Source organism: Perognathus longimembris, chromosome 3 (assembly GCF_023159225.1).
Source record: "Perognathus longimembris pacificus isolate PPM17 chromosome 3, ASM2315922v1, whole genome shotgun sequence".
NCBI lineage: Eukaryota > Metazoa > Chordata > Mammalia > Rodentia > Heteromyidae > Perognathus > Perognathus longimembris.
In genome coordinates, this window is record NC_063163.1 from 95,676,816 (window position 1) to 95,691,369 (window position 14,554).

General features: G+C 47.2%; 1 protein-coding gene across 3 annotated transcripts in view; it reads right to left on the reverse strand.

Moving 5' to 3' along the window:
* The window catches only part of Gnb1l (G protein subunit beta 1 like), a 57,109-nt gene that overhangs the window by 1,454 nt on the left and 41,101 nt on the right, over window positions 1–14,554 (reverse strand). The gene's annotated exons all lie outside the window — the stretch shown is intronic.

The following is a 14,554-nucleotide window of genomic DNA, read 5'->3' on the forward strand; positions in this document are numbered from 1 at the left end:
CCCAGGGAGTCAGGGCTTCCTTCCTGGTCCCAAGATGCTATGGTCTGAGTACATTTAAGTGCTCCCCTCTATCGTGTGTCAGGAGCTTGGCCCGCAGTGGGGTGAGGATTAGATGGAACCTTTAGAAGTAGGGATCTAACCTGCCAGGTCTAACCTCTCAAGTGCACTCTGGACCCCCCGCCTCTCTGGCTTCCTGTCCGGTGAGGGCATCTATTCCTCTACATATATCCCTATCATGAGGGGACAGCATCCAGCGTTAGGCCCTCACAGAGGCCAAATCAATGTGACATTTCAATCTTCCAGAATTTTGATATAAGTAAGTTTTTGCCTCGAGTATTTTGCTATAGTAATGAAAAACTGACTATACATAGCATTCTTGGTTATGTGGAATTGGCCTGTTGATTGTGGGGCAATAGCTGCCACTGTCACTCCACAAATGGCATTTCCCATCACGATGATGTCCAAGCACAGCCATTTTCTTCACCAGTGTGTGGCCTGACCCAAGAACCATGAGCTCTTTCTATTGCTCCTACTTTTTTCTTTTCTTCTCTTCCTTCTTCCTCCTTTCCTCCCTCCCTCCCTCCCTCCCTCCCTCTTTCTTTTTCTTTTTGCAAATTCTGGGGCTTGAACTCCAGGCCTGGGCACTATCCCTGAGCTTTACAGCACCACCTCCGGCCTTTTCTGTTAATGTGGTACTGAGGAACCCAGGGCTTCATGAATGCTAGGCAAGCACTCTACCACTTAGCCACATTCTCAGCCTCTCCTATTTTTTTCTAAATGCCTCCTAATAGGGCCAAACCATCCTCAGTTGAAAATTACTCGTCTTTCCAGAGATAACACAAGGAAAAAGAAGGAAAGAAAGGGGGAAAATAAAAGGCAACCCCAGAAGCCAGTAGAAATAGTCACTTGGCAATTTAGCTATAAATTAACAAAGCTTAATAAAGTATCTCTACAAAGCATCTTTACAAAACCAGAATCCAAAGCAGCAAAGCTCTAAGGAGACTAACCTGGCAGATCTCAGGAAAGATCTAGAAGAAAGTATTTGAAATGAAAGGAAGAACAGAAGACCCAGAATAAAACAAGAAAGAATGTAGACAGCAAGAAGGATGAAACAAGCAAAATGGGAGGAAAACTAAGAGTCAAAATGGACAGGAGATAGTGGCTCTCATTTGTAATCCTAGCTACTCAGAAGGCTGAGATCTGAGGATCGTGGTTTGAAGCCTGGACAGGCAGGAATGTCTGTGAGACTCTTATCTCCAATTAAATCACAGAAGTGGAGCTGTGGCTCAAGGGGGAGTGCTAGGTTTGAACAAAAGGAGCTCAGGGACAGCACTCAGGCCTAGGACTGGGAAAAAGGGAGGGCAACGAGAGAGCTGGCATGTTCTTGAAATTGAAGTCTTCTGATTTAAGTCTAAGGAAAGGCTATAGAATGGTCAATATTATGATATGCTCTAGTAGAATTATTAGGCTTATTAGCCAACAAAGTCCTTTTGGTAGCAAGATTAAAAAAAAAAGACTACTAATAATGAAGGTAGAGTTTTGGCTGTCCTTGGAAAGTTCCAGAGCCATATCTGTGCCAGGGGACCATGGAGTGATGTTCACAGAGGCTGAGAAGGGAAGCGTGGTCCAAGGACTTTATACCTAGCCAAACTGTCACTCACTTGTACAAACAATAGAGAGACATTTTTGAACATGTAAGAACTCAAAGAATATTGCTCCCTTAAGTTTTTCTGGAAGAACAAGAAGATTAACTCCAGTCTTGGAAGAGAGAATCAGAGAACTATAGCAAATGGTCTGGCAGACAACTCTGAATCTACTTACCTGCAGGATTAGGTCTAAAACATATGGGGATTATGGGTATAGAGCCTGTTATGTAACCAACAAAATCTAGGAGGGAATGAGAAAGATGGTTAAGTTCAACTGCTTTGCTCATTGTTTGTCATCTGAGGTCAACCTTACATCTGAGAGATAATCTGTAACTCACCATAAATATTTCCCTCTTGTCTCTCTCTGGAGATAACCTTTTACTTCCATTTCTTAGTAATTACTCTTCATAATATGAATATGAGTAATACGAAGTAATAAAAGTATACATGTACTCAATAGCTTTCTGATTGGATTTCTGTGTTCTATATAAGTTCTCTGCAGGGAGGATTAGGGGATGAACCAGGAGAATGCAAACAGGGACAGGAAAAATGGAATGTGGAGCCCTGAAAAGTAAAAATCATACACTGTCGTTAGTAATGATAAAGGGCCCAATTCATGATAAAGAAACAGGACTGTCCGTTGGCAAATAAATAGATTCATCTTTCATACAGCGAGAAGAACAGGGAAGTGCTATCAGGAGTGTAAATATTGCAGACTAGTTGATGAAACAACCAAGAAACTGAACCACTGCAGACGGCAATGGCTTCTAGGCCCTAGAACAGGAAGCAGAGGTCCTAATGTTCTCTGTCTGGGGACAATGTTCTGGTCACGACTTCAGGCAGAACATGGTGACCATAAAGCTCAGAAGACAGACAACAGAACCTGAGGCAGCTAGAGGGTTGGAATTTGTGAGGATAAGATGGTGGGGATGAGGGAACTACAATATTTTGGGGTGAAGAGGGATGATTATATATGGGTTCCCCATGAGTCCTTATTCAAGAGCTAGACTATCCATACTTATAGCAAACTACACAGGCCTGCCAGAGAGGAGCTGCTGTCGGGTCAAATGGAACATGTAGGAGAGGTTGACAGTAATAAACCAAGACCAGCTGAGATTCCAGAATGGTGCATTTCAGGAATAAAGATCCCATCTTGGGCTTGTACAAAGCCCTAGAAAAGTCTGAAGGTAGGCAGAGTTTGGGAATTTAGTTCTGCCACACTAAAGGAACCTGAGAATGACTTCCACAGAGCTACCCAAACAAAGCACAAAGCCAACTTGGGTACACAAGTTCAAGTTGAATAGCCAGTGACTGAACTGTCTGCTAGAAAAAAAAAAAAGAGTAACTATTTCAGAACAAAATAACAAAATGAGTCTCTATCATGTATCAATTACAATATCTACCACACACACAAAACTTTACTAGACTTGTAAAGAAGCAAAATATATGACCCATAGTGAAGGGAGAAAAATTAGCCAGTAAATAGAAGCTAACCTAAAATGACATCGATATTGATGAACATTTCAAATATTTAGAAGAAGGTGAGGAAGGCCAGGTTACAAATGTCTCACAACTGTAATCCTAGCTACTCAGGAGGCTGAGATCTGAGGATCATGGTTTGAAGCCAGTCTGGGCAGAAAAGTCTTATCTCCAATTAACCACCAGAAAAAGCTAGAAGTACAACTGTGGCTCAAGTGGTAGAATAATGGCTTTGAGTGAAAAAACTAAAAAGACAGCACCCAGACCTTAAGTTCAAGTCCCAATACCAACACACATACAAAAGAAAAGGTGATAGGGGATAAGGGTAATAGGGTGAATTTGATCAAAATACATTACATACATGTATGGAAATATCACAATGAAGCCTCTTTATATACTTGATATATGCTAATAGAAAACAAAAGAAGCTATTCAATTTTTTAATGGGGGCTGGGGATATGGCCTAGTGGCAAGAGTGCTTGCCTTGTATACATGAGGCCCTGGGTTTGATTCCCCAGCACCACATATATAGAAAACGGCCAGAAGTGGCGCTGTGGCTCAAGTGGCAGAGTGCTAGCCTTGAGCAAAAAGAAGCCAGGGATGGTGCTCAGGCCCTAAGTCCAAGGCCCAGGACTGGCCAAAAAAAAAAAAATTTTAATGGAAGAAAAACATTCAAATAATTACAAAAATTATCTAGATGCCAGGCACTGGTGTCTCCTGCCTGTAATCCTAACTACTTAGGAGACTGAGAACTGAGGATCACAGTTCAAAGCCAGCCCAGGCAGAAAAGTCTGTGAGATTATTATTATTTTTTTTTTTGCCAGTCCTGGGACTTGAACTCAGAGTCTCAGCACTGTCCCTGGCTTCTTTTTGCTCAAGACTAGCACTCTACCACTTGAGCCACAGTGCCACTTCTGGCCTTTTCTGTGTTTGTGGTGCTGAGGAATCAAACCCAGGGCTTCATGTATGCTAGGCAAGCACTCTACCACTAAGCCACATTCCCAGCCCCATCTGTGAGATTCTTATCTCCAATTAACCACCAGAAAACTGGAAGTAGAGCTGTGGCTCAAGGGATAGTGCACTACCCTTGAACACAAAAGCTCAGGGACAGTGCCCAGAACCAGAGTTCAAGGACTAGGACCAGCACCAAAAAAAAAAAAAAAAAAAAAAAAGCAGTGAACAGAGCCTCAGGCAATATCAACCTGTGTAACTTAAGAAAATCACCACAGAAAGTACAAAAAGTAAAAATGATCAGGAGAAAATATTTAAGTAAAAATGGCTAAATTTCCCCAGTTTTAATAGGAAACACCAGTTTATAGACCCAGGCACATAATATTCAAACTATAGAAAACCACAGGTTAAAAAGCGAACCTCAGGGCTAGGAATGTGGCTTAGCAGTAGAGTGCTTGCCTAGTATGCATGAAGCCCTGGGTTCAATTCCTCAGCACCACATAAACAGAAAAAGCTGGAAGTGGTGCTGTGGCTCAAGCGGTAAAGTGCTAGCCTTGAGCAAAAAGAAGCCAGGGACAGTGCTCAGGCCCTGAGTCCAAGCCCCAAGACTGGCAAAAAAAAAAAAAAGCAAATCTCGGACAGGCATGGACTATGACATATTGAATGGATGGCAGTAACAATAAGCAGACACTATGAATTCTCACCAGAAACCATGAAGAGCATTTCTAAAAAGTATGAAGAACAGTGTCCACATTCTCTGGCTTCAAGCGTCAAACACACAAACACACAGATGCACCAAAGTTCATACAGAAGAATAAACAAAGCCTCATCCCTCAGCCCAATGCAAGGGCTCAAGCCTGTAATCCTTGCTCCTTGGGAAGCAGAGGTTGGGAGGAAGAAAGAAAAAAGAAAAGAACAAAAAGAAGAGAGAAAGTTCTCAAGACTCTGGCTCCACCAATGGCTGGGCACAGTTCTGTGAATTTGCCATCCTGGTGACAGAAACACAAAGCAGAAGATTATAGTCCAGGCCAGCTCAGACATAAAATGAGTCTCCATCTTGAAAATAATCAAAATTAATATTCATGATATTGTAAGGTGGAGTTTATGATGTGTGCAGCGGTCTCATACACTGCAGCAGCAGCAGAGGGTCAGGGTGGGTGAATGGAGGTTACTAGGACACAGGTTTACATTGTGAGATGGGGTGTGGACAACAATGGCTCTACAAAAATGTTGGTAAGATGTATATTTTTCACCCATGAACAATCATTCAGGAATAAAACAGTCGGTATAGCTGAAAAGTGCAGAGAGCAAATTTAATGAAATGCTAAAAAGAAGATGAAGTCACAAACAGCCAGATTAATGATGTTCTGGTTAACAGACTGAATAAGGCTGAGCAGAGTTATTGAAGCTACACTACCTATAATCCCAGATATTCCAGAAGCAATAATCTCAAGGATCGGGATCTGAGGACAGCCCTAAGCAAAAATGTAAGACCCTACCTGAAAAATAATGGAAGCACAAAAGGGCTGGTGGTGTGTGTGTGTGTGTGTGTGTGTGTGTGTGTGTGTGTGTGTGTGTGTGTGTGTGAAGTACTAGTCAGCCCTTGCCTAGCAAGTGGAGTGGATTCAATCCCCAGTACCACCAAGGGAATAAAAACCCCGAATAGATAAGAGTCATGCTGTGTAGCCTAGGCATACGTGTAAGGCTGTATCATCAAGGTGTGTCTAAGTATATTCTATAGTGTTCAGATGACAATTAAAATATCTAACAATGCTTTTTTTTGTCAGTTGTGGGACTTGAACTCAGGGCCTGGGAGCTGTCCCTGAGCTTGTTTGCTCAAAGCTAGCATTCTACCACTTTGAGCCACAGTTCCACTTCCAGTTTTTGAATAATTAATTGGAGATAAGTTTCATGGAGACTTTTCTGCTGGTATTGGCTTTAAACTGCAATCCTCAGATTTAACCTCTTGAGTAGCTAGGATTACAGACATGAGCCACAGGTGTGGCCTAGTGGCAAAGTGCTTGCCTAGCATACATAAAGCCCTGGGTTCCATTCCTCAGAACCACATATACAGAAAATGGCCAGAAGTGGCACTGTGGCTCAAGTGGCAGAGTGCTAGCCTTAAGCAAAAAAAAAAAAAGCCAGGGACAGTGCTCAGACCCTGAGTTCAAGCCCCAAGACTGGAAAAAAAAATCATGAAGCAGGGCTGGGAATGTGGCTTAGCAGTAGAGTGCTTACTTAGCATGCATGAAGTCCTGAGTTCGATTCTTTAGCACCACATAAACAGAAAAGGCCAGAAGTGACGCTGTGGCTCAAGTGGTAGAGTGCTAACCTAGAGCACAAAGAAGCCAAGGACAGTGCTCAGGCCCTGAGTTCAAGCCCCAGGGCTGACAAAAAAAATCATGAAGCAAAATTGGCAGAACTAAAGGAAGAAACAGGCATGGCAGGCAGACAATGTAAGATCTTCCACCAGGAACGGGGAGAAAACTAGACAAAGGTAATCCGTAAGAAAGAATGAAGACTTGAACTACAGACCATGTGGAGTGACCTAAGTAAGTCATGCTGACAGAAGACTCCACCCCACAACTGCAGAACACCAGTCCTGGCCAAGCACATGTGGTCTCTTTCCAAGATCCACCACGTGCAGAGCCCAAAGCAGCCTCCAGAAGTTCCTACACAGAGACTGCACAGGGCAGTCACTGACAACAAAATTAAAGGAGATTAAAGACACCTACAACATCAACAAATATCTGGAAATTCATCTACTTCTAACAAACTATGGTATGGATCAAAGAGGAAATCGCCCGGGGCGGGGGGGGGGGGGCGCGGCGGGATATTTGGAACAGAACTAAAACAAAGAAACTACCTTTCCCCACATGGGCGATAACTAGACTGGAAGCTGCTTTCTTAATGGCCCTGCAGAAGACAGACCCCTAAAATGTGGACCCCATGGCTACATCTCCAGAGCACAGATACCATCAATACCCACATACACACCCAGAGGTCACTGGCACGAGCCACCATGAGGTCGCCCCAAAGGACAGCCTTGGCTTAGGGGAGAAAGGCTGGAGAGACCCAGCCCTAGAATAGACACATCTCCATCTAGAGGGCCAGGAAGGTTGGAAAACCCCAAAAGTTATAGAAGGAAATATAACCAAAGGAAACAGCCTGAGCCATAGGGATATTTGAAAACAGCAGTTGGGGTAGAAGGGTGCCAAAAGACAATGAGCAGGAGATGATCTCTTTACCTGTGCTTGTTCCTAAGATGGCTTTCAAATGCATAAAGCAAAAAGGGGCAAGTCCTAGGGGAAAGGTAAGGAGAAAGCCAGCACCACATCCAGTGTACTTTCAGAGACCACGGCCATAACACTGACACAGTGGAGTTGCAGTCGGTGGATGTGCATGACCCCGTGACCCATTTACATGTGCAGCTGTGCCTCAGTCTCCACCAGAAAGAGGTGCACATGTGGAATACTTATGCAAATTGGCTGAGCCCTCCACATTGCAAAGAACTGATATCATTCAAACCTTGTACTCTAACCCCAAAGTAATTAAGTTAGAATTTGAAAACGAAAAGATAATGGGTGGGTGGGAGACACTTGAAACATTTGGAACCATAAACTCTAATCAGCTCACTGGCCACACAACACATAAAAACAAGGTCCATCCAGAGGGAGGAACACAAAGAACTAGCTAGAACTAGCCAGAACATGGGAACTAGCTAGAGTTTCACTTAATGGGGACACAGGCAAAGGAAGGACATGAACTGACAGCTTGCTGGCCCAACTGAGTGAACAGAATGAAAGAATGAACCCAGAGAACAAATGATGAATTAGAAAAATACAGACTTTGAAGGATCGCAGGGATTATGACTAATCAAGAGTAAAAAGGAAGCTGGACAGTGGTGGTTCCGACCTGTAATTCTAGCTACTCAGGAGGCTGAGATGTGAGGATTGCAGTTCAAAGCCAGCCTGGCCAGGAAAGTCTGTGAGACTTTTATTTACAATTAAATCATAGGAAAAGCCAGAAGTAGCAGTGTGGCTCCAGAGGTAGAGTGCTAGCTTTGAGCAAAAGGAGCTCAGGGCCACTGTCCAGGCCCAGAGTTCAGGACCCGCATAAATAAATAAATAAATAGGGCTGGGATGTGGCTTAGAGGTATAGTGCTTGCCTAGCATGCACGAAGCCCTGGGTTCGATTCCTCAGCACCACATAAACAGAAAAAGCCAGAACTGGTGCTGTGACTCAAGAGGTAGAGTGCTAGCCTTGAGCAAAAAGAAGCCAGGGACAGTGCTCAGGCCTTTAGTCCAAGCCCCAGGACTGGCAAAACAAACAAATAAGGAGAGCCAGTACTGGTGGCTCAAGCCCGTAATCCTAGCTACTTAAGAGACTGAGATATAAGGATCTCGGTTTAATGCCAGCCTGGGCAGAAAAGTCTGTGAAACTCTTATCTCCAATAAACTACCCCCCCAAAAGCCAGAAATGGAGCTATGTTCAAGTAATAGAGCTCTAGCTTTCAGCAAAAAAAAAAAAAAAAAAAAGTTCAGAGACAGTGCCCTAGCCTTTAGTTCAAGCCCCAGGCCCAGGGGGAAAAAATAATAGTACTGTAATATGGCAGTAACGAATATCCATATAAAACTACAACCTAGATTCCCAGAAAAACACAACTCTCCTGCCCCCCCCCCAACCTAAATAAATCCACAAACAAAATTGAAACTTCTCCTGAGAACAAACACACCATAGCAGTACAGGCAAAGACTGATCCCAGTAGATTTGGAGCTGACATAACTCAGTGGTAGAGAGCTTGCCCAGCACTCAAGAAGCTCTTATGTCTCACATACGAAGGAAGGAAAGGAGGAAGGAAGGGGGGGAAGAGAGGGAGGGAGGGACGGGAAGGCAAAAAGGAAAAGGAAGGAAGGAAGGAAGGAAGGAAGGAAGGAAGGAAGGAAGGAAGGAAGGAAGGAAGGAAGGAAATCATGGTCTGGTTTTGGTTGCTCATAATTCTAGCCACATGGGAGGCAACCAGGAGAGGATCGTGGTTTGAGACTGGTCTAGGCAAGCTGTTAGCAAAGACCCTATGTCAATCAATAAGCTGAGCCTGGTGGAGCATACTATAATTCTAGCCAGTCAGGAGGTGGAGAAAGGAGGATGTAAGACTGGCCTGGACAAAAATGCAAGATCCTATCGCAAAAATAACTAAAGCAAAAACGACTGGGAGTATAATTCTAGTGGTAGAGTGCTTGCCTAGCAAGGGTGAGGCCTTGAGTTCAAACCTCAACATTGTGAAATAAGCCAACTATAACAACAACCTGCCCAGACTCATACAGCAGTTGGGAAACAAAGGCCAGTTCCCAGGCTCCTGGCATCTCCACATCAGCAGAGCTAAGTGGAAGCAGGGGACCGATGCTGGTCAGTCCACAACAATGACCAACTCTGCCCAAGCCCAGTGGAGTGGGAAGGCAATACACTATGTGTTGATATATCTTTGAACTTTTCAGAGAAGACTTCCTCTATGTGGTCCAGGCAGGTCTTGAACTCCTGGATTCAAGCAATCCTCCTACCTCAGACTCTGGAGCATCTTAGGATTACAGGCACATACCACCATGTCTGACTTTATTTGGCTGTTTTGATGTTAAAGGAAGTAAACAAACAATCCAATTCACTAAATTAACAGATTCAAGAAGAAAACCTGCTATCAGTCCGAGGGATGCAATAAACACATCGAGTACCCACTCATGATCTAGTCTTTTCCACAAGGCGGGGAAGAGAGGAATCCTATCTGATAGCTCCTGTACACAACCTGTAGCCAGCACAGCCTCCCTGTCCACCCTACCCAGCCGTCCATGTCACTGTCCTGCTTAGATGTGCCAGACCTAGGATTCAGCCAGAACAATCAGGATATGGATCTCTTATTTTTCAAGTCCCCCTGCCACCTGTTCAGTATATTTCATGGCCAAGGCCCTGGCCAACCTGACATTCAGCCCTTCTAGCTGCTTCTCAGGGCCAGGCTCTACCAACTCCAGGATCTGCTGATTCCTGGCCCTGCCTTTCTCCTGCTGCCCACGGAGGCCAGTACTGTGTATCCTGAAGGCCTTGTCCATCTTGCATTGCTCTTACATGGCAGAGCCATGGTTCCAGGATCTCTGATCTCTGAGATCCCTGCATTTACATGTTGAGCAGTAGAATGGGCTGTACAATGAGCATGCACCTGGGTTCAGGGGCCCAGGTGAGGGAGGCTCCTCCTTACTCAGCTCCCCACATTGGCTATCTATGACAGCATCCCCACTGCTCAGCTGAAGGCCCTCACTAGAGCAAGGTCATGAAGCAGACACTACAGTGCCGATGAGCATGCAATGTGCAGCCACCTGCCTGAACCCTCCTCACCATGCCTCAGGCCCAGCACATGACTGGCCTGGGAGAACTGGCAGCAGGGAACCAGGGTAGGAGGCTGACCTCACCTCAGTTTAGCCTTCCCTCTCCTGGGAGTGCTCAGTGGTAGAAAGGCAACTTCTGGTGGCTGAGCACTGGGCATGGCTCAGTGTCATTTCCTCGATACTCCTTATTTATGGAACTTTTTCCCATGGTGGTATTTCCAGAGAGGAGAGAGATTTGTTTTTGTTGTTGTTTGGTTGTTTGTAGGCTTGAACTCAGGGCCTGGGTGCTGTCCCTGAGCTCTCGTGCTCAAGGCTAGAGCACACTACCACTTTGAGCCACAGTTCCACTTCCAGTTTGTAGGTGGTTAATTGGAGTTAAGAATCTCACAGACTTTTCTTCCCAGGCTGGCTTTGAAGTGTGATCCCCAGATCTCAGCCTCTTGAGTAGTTAGAATTACAGGCATGAACTACCAGCACATGGTTGAGAGAGCTGTGTTTAAACCTACACCCTGCTTCTGAAGATCCAGAGCTCCAGCAAGCCGACACACCTATATTCCTCACTCTCAAACTCCTCGGGCAGAAGATAGGTGTGAAAGAGGCAGCCTTGCCACAGCTTCCTCATGGCTTCCAGTATCTTCACCTGGGAGCAGCTGAGGTGCCAGGTCCCACTCGGGGGCATGGCTGAGCTGACTCACCACGGCCACAGTGGCACCACTGTCCTCAGGGACCACACAGCCACTCCTGGAAACAAAGAAATGCATGGAGGCAGAGGACCGAGTTCCCCTAGAGGCAATGATGGAGACCTGCCTGTGGTGTCTGGCCGCCCTGAGGCCCTGCGGTGGCCAGTTAGTAGAAGCCTCTGGCCACGCTGTGATCCAAATGGGACCGAGGATGGGAGCACAGCTAGGACACTGGCTGAATGCAATGAGGAGAGAGTATGGCAGGACCACTCCTGGCCCAGGGCTGACTGGGGTGGGGGAGCCTCATTATTACTTAAAGACCTAAAAATACTACTAGCTGTAAATCAGTCCCTGCTTCAAGGCTGCGGGCCCTGCCCCAAATGTGGGAGGAAGAATGGGGCCTGCGGACCACCTGTAGCCAACAGCAATCCAGGCCCAAACCCAATGGCTTGTGGCAAAGCCACCTCCTAAGGCAGGCACGGGGCTTGGGCATCATCAATCGTCTCTGAGCCATCTGTGGACACTGTCCTGAGCAGTTAGCCTCCTGGTCACTGCCATAGCCCCTGGCCGAGCCCTGGCCCAGGCCAGGACCCTCCAGGAAGGATCTGTGGCCACCAGTGGCTCTTACAGCACATGACCTCAGGTGCCAGGAATGCGCGGAGCGGCCGCCATCTGGTTCTGATTACCCACGCTCTGCTGCGGGAATGGCGTCCACAGCTCTGCTCCCCAGCGCTGCCCAGGAGAGATTGATTTGGACTCATTAGAGGTTTCAGCAGGAGGACACAGGAAGGCACGTCTAATACCCACGTGGCTCTTGGGCTAAGACAGGCAGCCATGTTGCAGTGCTCTGCCATGCATGGGTGAGGACCTGATGGATGCCGAGGGCTCAAGGCCACTTCTCTTGCCCCAGTGGGAATCTGTTTTGTTCTCCTAACTCAGTTTTGCTCCCATCGCTTGACCCACTGACTACCATTCCACCAAGGGATTTTCCTGAACTTCCCCAGTCTCAATCTACATATAAAAGCCCGCTGGCTCACCCCATGCCCAGGTACTAAGGGCCTGAGCTCCTTGCAAACAGGGTATGAGACTTGCTCAACATTAGATTCCCTTCCCGGACCTGCCAAACCTACACCATAAACTCAGGAGACTCTTTGAACCCTCAGCAACCTGCGACCCTGCCCCCTAACCTTCATGCCGCCTGTCTCCTGACTCTTCTCAGGTCACCATGATATCCTTCTTCAACTCTCCATTAAAGTTGTTCTGGTGTGTTGAGATGGTTTATCTGATTTTCCTTTACTCTAATACCCTTGTGACTCAGTTTCCTAACAGCCCCGAGAATCAAGAACCCTCTCAGATGGTTTGTCTGGGCAACACATTCCAATTCTTCCTCCCCCAGAGGCCTGGGTGTTACAGAACCTGGAATCTCCAAGGCCTCTGGGTCTAGGGCTAGACATGACACTAGATTTAACAACACCAGCCCTTTATCCAATCTATGGGGTCACCCTCTCTCTCCGAACAGCAGTGTGCTTAGTTGGAGGGGGGAGGGTCCCCCTCCTCTTTGATGTGTATGGCTGAGCCAGACCCAACCCAGCGCCCGCCATCACCCCAACCACTTCCAGGCTGCAATTCCTGCTTTCCCTTCTGCTTTAACTTTTCAATTCATTAGCGGAGTAAAAGTTCATCTCTGGACTGCAACGTGCCTCATAAATTTAAATCTTAAGTTCCAGCAGCTGTTTCCCAAACACTCCAGAAGAGACCAAACAGATCTAGGCCAGGACAGCCCCCTCCCAAGGAGCCTGAGTTGGGTGCAGGGAGCCTGGGTTGGGAGCTGTACAGCTCTCTTGGGGGGAAATTGCTGGGGTTTGGCCTTTTACAGTCAGGCAGATAAGGGTCAAGCCACAGGGGGACCAACACTGGACCCTATGGGGTCAGTACTGCTGTGTCCTCACATCAGGCTCGAGGAATAGAAGGAAGAGGTATGAGGGAGATGCCTACGCCCACTGGCTGGGCTTAGCATTTGGACAAAGCAGTTCAGAACTTTGTACCCGGAGTGGCTCACTGTCCAGTTTCTCACAATGGCTTATCAGCGGGGCTGGAGATATAGCCTAGTGGCAAGAATGCCTGCCTCGGATACACAAGGCCCTAGGTTCGATTCCCCAGCACCACATATACAGAAAACAGCCAGAAGCGGCGCTGTGGCTCAAGTGGCGGAGTGCTAGCCTTGAGTGGGAAGAAGCCAGGGACAGTGCTCAGGCCCTGAGTCCAAGGCCCAGGACTGGCCAAAAAAAAAGAATGATTTAAACAATGGCTTATCAGCATCTTGGCTTTCATTCCATCCAAGCCCACAATTCTGAGGGCTGACACACACACACACACACACACACACACACACACACACACACACCCCTTGGGTGGAGGTGTGAGAAACTCTTCCTTCCAACAAGGTCTCTGTGGGCCTCACCACACACTGATGGAAGGATGAGTGGACAGACAGGACAGCTCCCCTCCCAGTCTACTATATTGGCAATCAGTTGTCTGCCTCCTAGCTAGTCAGTGCCCAGGAGGTGTGCTAGATGCCTGCTTGGCTTGTAGACCCCACACTGCCTTTCTTCCCTTGCCTTACTGGGCTCTGCAGAAACCCTGGCAGGGATACCAGGCTGGTCTCCTAGCCTCCGTGCTGAGGTCTCTGGCACTTGGAGTACTCAGAGTCTGCCTCCCTCTATCCTCCGCAGTGAACAGACCCAGGCACGTGTTTCATCTTCTCAGGCACCTCCCAGCTCTTCTCTCTTGCTTAGAACCCCCTCCTCTGCTGTGACCCTTGCCCCCCCTCTGCCCACTGTCCTTACTTGTCCCTTTCTCAGTATGGCCTCACTGTGAGTGCTCAGTTGTACCGTGGGTTTGGTAATACCCACAGAGCCCCAGGTTCTACTAAGTACCACCCAAATCAGACTTTCACCCAGGATGCTTTCACCCATCACATGCCTCAGGGACTCAAGTGGTATCCACTCCGGGCACCTGATGAGCCAAAGGTGAGTCTCACCCCACGCCCCCAACTGCAGGGCCCCAGCTGGGGAATGCCAAGGCTGCTGGGAAAAGCTGTGTATGGAATATGTGGATGACCACACCCAGACCCCGTCCTCAGAGCTCTTGCCCAGAGTCCTAGTAAGGCCAGGAGCTGGGCCTGCTGTGGCTTCTGCTACTGGATACCACATAGAAGCCACAGGTCCCACCTGGCACCGCTCCCCCCAAATCAGGGCTGTTTCCCAAGTGGCACTAGAAGGTCAAATCTGTCTTCTGAGGTGACTGGTGATTCCTTGTCTACACCACATCTCCTAAGTCACCAGGCCACTCTCTGAGGGCCCCATGGCCTGTAGCATGACAAACCCAAACCAAACCAAGGCCCAGACCCTACTGGGGTGAAGCCTGC